Source organism: Hipposideros armiger, unplaced genomic scaffold, assembly GCF_001890085.2.
Source record: "Hipposideros armiger isolate ML-2016 unplaced genomic scaffold, ASM189008v1 scaffold_253, whole genome shotgun sequence".
Taxonomy (NCBI): domain Eukaryota; kingdom Metazoa; phylum Chordata; class Mammalia; order Chiroptera; family Hipposideridae; genus Hipposideros; species Hipposideros armiger.
Genome location: NW_017731603.1, coordinates 1360594 through 1368651, shown reverse-complemented (window position 1 = coordinate 1368651; position 8058 = coordinate 1360594). Strand labels below are relative to the sequence as shown.

Sequence of the window (8058 nt, the reverse complement as noted above, 5' to 3'; positions counted from 1 at the left end):
TTTCCTTTCCTCCATTTCATTAATAAAAATTTAAATTGATAAACATGATTATTTTGTTTGTGTGTGGAGGTGAGCATAAATTTATCTCAAGTTAAATCTGGTCAGCCTAAGTTAAGGGATGCTTCCATACTAAAGAAATTCTAAGAATGGGTACATGTTTTCCCAGTGGGATTTACATCTAATATTGATAGGGTGATGTACTAAATGCTGACTCAAGGAAATCATTTCCTTGTGAAAAGGAATATTAACACAAATTATAAACAGTCCCATTGTCTGTGGAGTCCTCTCAGCAGATTAGCTCTAAACACAATTTCTAATATTTCTTTCTTATTACATATTGCTACTGGTATTGCTTCATCAGGTAGCTGGCAGCTGCAATTTTTAAAATGCTATCTGTCAGATTCCACAAACACTCTGGCATAGGGCTTTTCTCATTGAGTGAGCTCTGAGTCAGATCAATAAGGCTTTTCCAAAGAGCTGCTAAACTGGTCAAATAGTGACAGTTCTCTAGAAAGAGGGCTTTCCGGGGAGTTCTAAATCTGTTCTGATCTCTCCAGCTAATCTCTGTTTTTCACAGTTTCCATCATTCTGAGGTGTAGTTTCAGAGGCTACCAGGAAGATGGAGGGGGGTGTGGAAAAAGGGCAATTTAAAACACCACAAAGCTTGTTGCCAAAAAAGTCAGCCATGTTTCTTAAATAAGCACTTCTTAGATTGTTGCAAGCCTTTGGTTAATTTCCAGAATTCTGAAATGTTGACATTCACAATGTTTTCCAATGTCCTCATTGCTTTCATTGGAGGACCCTGCTGTGCCACTCCAGAATGGCTTTGCCTTTTGCCTTTCTTATACAAACTATTTTTGGAGGGGCCAGCTGAGTGGCTCAGTTGGTTAAGACCTCACTCAAGAGTTTGAGCTCTGAGCAACAGCGGTTCAAGTCCAGCCCGAGCTGAGCAGCCGCTGAACTGCCAACAGGTAGCAGGATGGCTCAGCTAAAACAAAAACAAAATAAAAACAAACAAACTATTTTTGGAGATTTAAATTCCTTACAAACAAACTATTTTTGGAGATTTAAATTCCTTGGGGGAAGTTATTCTTTTCCAAAGAATATCAGACAATAACTTAAGAAGAAATAACAACACTAAGAAAACCACATTTGTGGAATCCCCAGTGGTGTGGACCTAAGTAAAGAGCATGAACAGATTCTAAAATTCATTAGAAGGAAAGGTCATGAGAAAATATGTAATGATAGCTCAAGACAAAACCTAAATGCACCATTCAATTTTAGTATCACTAAAACAGGCAAAAAAGTCATCAAGTGCCTCCCAATATGATGCAAAAAGAAATAGACTCCAACCATGAAGCATTCTGCCAGAAAATCTGAATCTAAATCTAATCAAGCCTCTATATATGACCACTAGTTTACAGGAAATATGGAGAACAGAGAAACACGCTAAATAATACCATACAGGAGCAATTGTAAATTCAGAATGTGGGAAATTGTAAGGGACTAATGACCTACCAGTTTTCTCAGTAAGTACATGGCATTTTTAAAAGGAGGGAAACTGAAAGTTTTAAAAAGACTTACAACATAAAGCAACTAAATGTAAGTGAATCTTATTTGAATAGTAGTGATTCAAAGAAACCAACTAAGGGCTGGCTGAGTAGCTCAGTTGGGTAAGAGCTCGCTCAAGAGTTCTTATTCACCGCTGGAGCTGAGCTGCCGCTGAGCTGCCAACAGGTGGCAGGATGGCTCAGCTGAAAAAAAAAGAAAAGAAAGAAACTAACTAAAAAAGACACTTTCGAGACAATCGGGAAATTTGGATATGGATGAGGTATTAGATAAGATTAAGAAACTATTGTTAATTTTATTAGATTTAATAATGATATTGGTTTTTTTAAAAAATAGTTAACTGAAGAAGAATATAGTGACTTGGGGATCCCAGGGTCATGGAGCAATTAGCGTCAGTACTGAGTCGTGCCTTCCACCTTTTGACCATATTCCTGTATTCTTTGTGGTTTAGAAGATGAGCATTAGATTTTGTGGTAGAGGCTATATAAACTGAAACTCATATTCTTGGTGGTTGATTTCCAAGAATGATGAGTTAAGAATTTCTCTGATTGAAAGGAGGGCAGTGTCACCTGGGCAGGCGGCCCTGCGGAGACCTCCACCCAGTACAGCGCCCCGCTTTCCAGGCTCCTCTCCTTTTGCCCGTGAATCCCCTCCGCCTGGGATCTGCTGGATCTGATATCTTGGGCTGAGGAGAGAGCAGGCCCGCGTTGGGTGATTAGAGATGAGGAGCCGCGTTCGTGATCAAGATGACAGAGGTACTGACAACAACACACTCTCAGAGACTGCTACACCAGCTGAATGCCCTGTTGGATCAGGAGCTGAAATGTCAGCCAAAATGTCTGCTGCTTGAGACTAATTGAATCTGAACTTGCTAACGGCCTCAGGATGACTGCAAGCCTAAGGGACTTCGAAGTAAAAGATCTTAGTCTAACTCAGTTCTTTGGCTTCGACGCCGAGACTTTTCTCTACCTGTGAATTTACTGGACAGATTCCTGTCCAAAAGGAAGGCACAGCCCCACCTTGGGGTGTGTTAGACTGAGCTGCTTCTACTTGGCTGTAAAATCCATAGAAGAAGAAAGGAATGTCCCACTGGCAACTGACTTGATCTGAATAAGCCAGTCTAGATTCATAGTTTCAGACTTGATGAGGAAAGAAAAGATTGTGTTGGAGAAGGTGTGTTGCAAAGTCAGAGCTACAACTTAACTGCCTTTCAATTTCTGCAACTCTATTATTCACTCATTCCAAAGAACTTGCCATTTGAAAGGAGGAAGAACCTTAATTTTGAACGACTAGAAGCTCAACCTAAGGCATGCCATTGCAGGACCATATTTTCTAAAGCATCGCCTTTGGGGTTGGCATTATCCATCATTGCGTTGGAGATCCAAGCACAGAAGTGTGTGAAGTTAACAGAAGCAGTAGGATGTCTTCAGAACCATTGCAAGAAAAATGGCCGAGAGTCGACTTCCTGGCAAGAACTTGTATCCAAGTGTTTAACTGAATATTCATCACACGAGAGTTCCAAATCAAATGTTCAGAAGTTGAAATGGATCGTTTCTGGGTGTACTGCTTGGCAACTGAAGCAGTTACCACAGAATAACCCACCTTCCAACAATTCCTGAAACAGCCCCTTAATTGGATTATTACAGCAACAAAAAACTCTTTCCTGAAGCCTTTCTCCACAATCCTGAGCTATGGATTCCATAATGTTGTCATGGATTTAAGCTGTGAAGCCTCGTAACATCACAACTACATCAGCACTGATGTCAGATTTGGGAAATCTGCCTGATCAAAATTACATTCAAAAGTATAACTAGTACACTGTGTTGTACAGCTGAAACTAATTCTAAACAATGTGTATTTCACAATAAAAAATAACTAAAAATAAATCAATAAATAAAATTACACTGTAGTGGAATTATGTTTAAATTTGAATTCATCTGTGAGATATACAAACAAAGCCAACAACATAAATGTGAATTTTAATGACAGCCTGGGAAGGTAAACTGTGAATCTTCATTTCTTACACTAATCCAAGTTTCTACATTGGCTCAATATACTTAGGTGGTATTAAAAATGGTAACCTTCTTAGTTTAAATTTTAATTTTAAATTATGAGGTTTACATCAAAACCAACATTTCACAAATTCACTTTGAAGGCATAATAAGGGTCATTCTAGGCAGTGAAAATGGTTTCTTGGCCCCCGTAATGCAAGTCAGAGATAATCCAGAGATGTGGACTTAACTACTACATGGGAATTATATTTAAATTTGAGGGCATTTTATATAAAGCAAAACCACACCTCATAATTTTGGCATATTAAGTTATATTTAATATATTTTCTAGAAAGCAGGTGTTGTTTGTATCCATGATATTGTAAAAAAAAGTTTTTATACAACATCTGCTTCAATCTAGTTCCACTGAGAAAGTTGGTTTTCATTGCATTAGTAACTCAAAATAAAACTTGCCGATTTCACATTCCAGAACTTTTTACTGAGGACTGTTTTTATAAAACTGCCATTGCTTCTCATTCAGAATTGTGTATAAAATAGAGACTATACTTTCACTAATTGCACCTATTATGCCAACTGAAAGTCTTAAGAGTAAATAAGCATCTTCATAATTGTTAGGTTGCTGAGGTAGTGCTGAGCATTTTCTGTTAAGTCAGTGAATGTAAGGAGATCTACAGCATTAAAAGTGTTGTAAACAGTTACTCAGAGCAACGTGTAGCCTGAGTCCATCTAGGATGGCTGTGCCCAAGTTTGACATCATGTTATGAGTAAACTTACCCTGGAAAATGAACCAAAGAACCACAGTGTATCTTATACTTTTATAAAACATGTCTTATAGATAACTTTTCCGTTTTCCCAAAAAGCAGATATATTCGTATTCCTATGTTTTTATTACATCAGTGTTAATTTTGAGATGGCAGAGGTAACCTAACCAACTACCATTATATTTTGGTACTAGACATACATTTCGATAAAGTTACTGAAATGCAAAAAAAAAAAAAAGTTTCTCTGATTGTGTATTCCCTTTCCTAGCTGAGTTTGCAAGCATTGCTTGAGAGACTGTTTCACCATGATAAAATAAGCAAATTCTGCTGCTCACCTGGGACTCATTCTGGGTTCTTCTGGGACTCACTTCCAGCAATTCAGTTCATCCCAATGTTTCTTTTTCCCCGTTCTGTAAATAAAAATTAAAATGGATGACTCTGGTTTGTATTTTCTATATGGGGCATGCTGAGTATAAAGTTTTCTCAGTTTAGATCTGGTTGTCTTGAGATACAGAATTATATCACCCAAGAAAACCTCGGGGGCAGCTGCCACCACCATCACCCGCAGAGCTCCCAGGGCCTTCTTCCTGCAAAAGAGATCCCAAAGCTTTTGATGCATTTAGAAGACACCACCAGACTCTGTTCAAAGGAAGAAAGAGAAAGTGAATAAACATCTTTCAGCTATCAACATCCCAGGCAAGACCAGAAAAAGGGCCCCATGGTTTGTTCATTCATTCATTCATTCATTCACTCATTCATTCATCCATACTATGTGCCAGACACAGTGGTATAGCTGGTAACAGCTGATTTCCAGGAGCTAGGGGAAGTGGGGGTGAATGGGGGTGGGGGCCACAGAGGTAAAGAAGTCTGACAGGGTCTCTGCCCTCATGAAAATCACCATCTAGGAGGATTCCAAATATTTGACTCATGGTTTTTACTTAATCAGAATAAAATAAAATAATAGGAATTATAGTGGTAGACTATATAATAGCTTTGGTCTTCAAAGTTCTATAGCATGAGCCTGTGAGGTACCTGAGCAGGTATTATCTTCACTCCACATAATAAGCTGAGGACCAAAGAAGTTCATTATTCTTCCCAGCGTTGTGCCCACTGCACCATTTGGAAGATTCTTGGCAGGGAGTTTCCATGACAACACTTCTTCAAAGGGGTGTCTCCGCAGAGTTATCAGTGAGCCCCTAGAGTCAGCACAGCCTCTTCCCCGTAGGAATACACAGGTTCAAAGACAGAGTAAGATGCTGACACCGCCTAGGGAAGGGTGGCATCTCTGTCATCCCACTGCTCCGCCCTCATCCTGGGAGCTTGCAGGCTCAGTGGAGCTGTGGAGATTCCACTGCGCCACATGTGTCCACGCAGGTCTCCACACAGCGGCGCTCTTGACCACAACCGCAGCATTGTTACCGCACAAGGCGGGGTGAGGAGCACATCCGGGGAAACAGACCCCACCAGGCTCTTCAGGCTGAAAGGCCCGGAACTAAGGGCGCCACCTGTGGGATCACCGTCCCGCTGGCCATATGCTGAGGACATGACTGAAGTATCGTGAGCCTTGGCCGAGTTGCCATTAAGAACTCAACCCAGTCGCCCTGAGATCAGAGGTTGCCAGATCCTCGGCACCTTGGGACTCCCTCACCCTGGGTTCTCCCATCTCTAGGAATGTTTTGCTGGTAACGGTAGCCGAACTGAGAAGATCCATGCTTATCTTACACATTTCAGCACCGTTAAGAAGGTTAAGAGTCTTAACACGCATGGCCTGGGAGAACCTTCTATCATTCTAAGTCAGTAAACGCCTGCGGGGGAGCTGACCCGGTGAGTTGCAGCACCATTATAAACCAAGGCCTACAGTTCTCAGCATCCACCCAGTGTTTCAAACCACTGTTTGTTTTCTCTTTTCATCCTAATGCCTTGGATCTCCATGTGAGATCCTCTTGAATCTGGGTTTCAACTATTTTATATGATTACTGTTTCTCACCTTGAGGTGTGTCTCCAGGGTCCCCAAAGGGAATCTTGTATATTCACATGGCTTCCATTTAAGACATTCCATTCCAGCCCTACCATCCAAACTTGATGAAATGTTATCTGAAGTTTCAGCTTGCTCTTTAGGCTAGTAGTACTACTACAACAATGGCTACATTTGTTGCACACCTACTACATACCAAACACTTTTCTAATTTTTTTCTCTTTAAGATTAACTTCATGAATGGTATGAGCCCATATACTAAGATCTATCGCCTAAAATACCAGGAAATGAAAGCTAGTTCAGTTGTTTGCAGGCTGCAGGAACACATAGAAATTTGTTTGCATTTACACAGTGATTCAACAGCCACTGAGCTCCAAAACTGTGCCATAAATAGTGCTTAAAACAATTAAAAGATAAGTATGAAAAAAAAGATAAGTATGATAAATTTGGTCTATTGATGGAACTGAAACTAATCAGAAATGGCTGGACTGTGGTTTGAGAGACTGGGCTGGAAAGTAAACCAGAGGGCACATCATGAAAGGCTGTTGTATGTTTGGATGCTATTTTGAAGACAGCGGGGAGCCCCTTAAGTGATATGATCACATTTAAAAGATTGCTGTGACTGAGATGTGGGGAATGGGCCGAAGGGGCAAGGAAAGGAGTAATGAGATGTTGGAGGAAAGAAGACCAAACTAGAGAGCTCTGCAATAATCCAAGCAAAAAAATGAATCCCATGTCAACTCAGCTACTGATCTTTGCTCCAGTTTCTAGCTCTGTGCACATAGTAAAAGATTTGGTTTTTGGCTCCTCGGTGTTTTAGTTGGTTGGTTGATTTGGTCAAGTTGAGTTGGCTTTGAGGGAAGAAAGGTGAAGGGGAGGAAGGCACAGGGCGAGAGGGGTGTGATCCCGCAGATGGCACCCTCAGTTCCGGGCCTCCCAGCCGGAAGAGCCTGGTGGGGTCTATTTCCTCAGATGTGCTCCTCATCCCACCTGGTGCAGTAACAACGCTGCAGCTGTGGTCACAATACGTCTGTGAGCACATCCAAGTTTAATGATATAATCAGTCAAGTTTCTGGGCCTCATTTTTATTCCACTGAGCTCATAGAAATTAAAGGAAAGTTGCAATACAGTGAACATGTGGGAACCCACAAGGCTCATTTCTGGATATGAGACTTATGGCAATGAGACCAATTTAAAAAGACATGGATAGAGATAAAAATCAATGAAAATGGCAGCGTAGGGAACATCAAGCAATGAATAAACTGGCAAAAACTGTCAGAATCAACTGTCTCCCAACTGTGGAAATTAACTGAAACTTGACAGAAGGGAATGAATGCTTACTCAAGAAAACACAACTGAATCTTGGTAATAAAGTTTTGTGGAATTTTAGCTTATCTTATTCTCATCACCCACTCTGCAGCTCATCAACAGCCTTGAAGAAAAGAGTCTGCATTCCCACTACAAGTACCACGTGCTAGAAGGAGCAGAACAAATCTTACCCTCAAAGAATTTTAGCTGTTTGTTTGACTTGTCTGGTGGTTTCCTGTAGGACCTGCTCAAAGAGCCCACCTTTGTCTCACCTAACTCAGAATTACTCCAGTGCTAAGGTATCAACCCAAATCTAGCAGTGTATTAAAAGAATTATACACCATGACCAGATAGGATTAATCCCAGTAACACAACGGTGGCTGAATATATGAACATAAGTCAATGTAATACACCATATTAAGAGAATGCAGGG

General features: G+C 40.7%; 1 pseudogene; it reads left to right on the top strand.

Annotated features, from left to right (window-relative positions):
* Positions 1–2309: 2309 nt before the first annotated feature.
* LOC109389984 (cyclin-G1 pseudogene) lies at positions 2310–3201 on the top strand (annotated as a pseudogene).
* The last annotated feature ends 4857 nt before the right edge of the window (positions 3202–8058 follow it).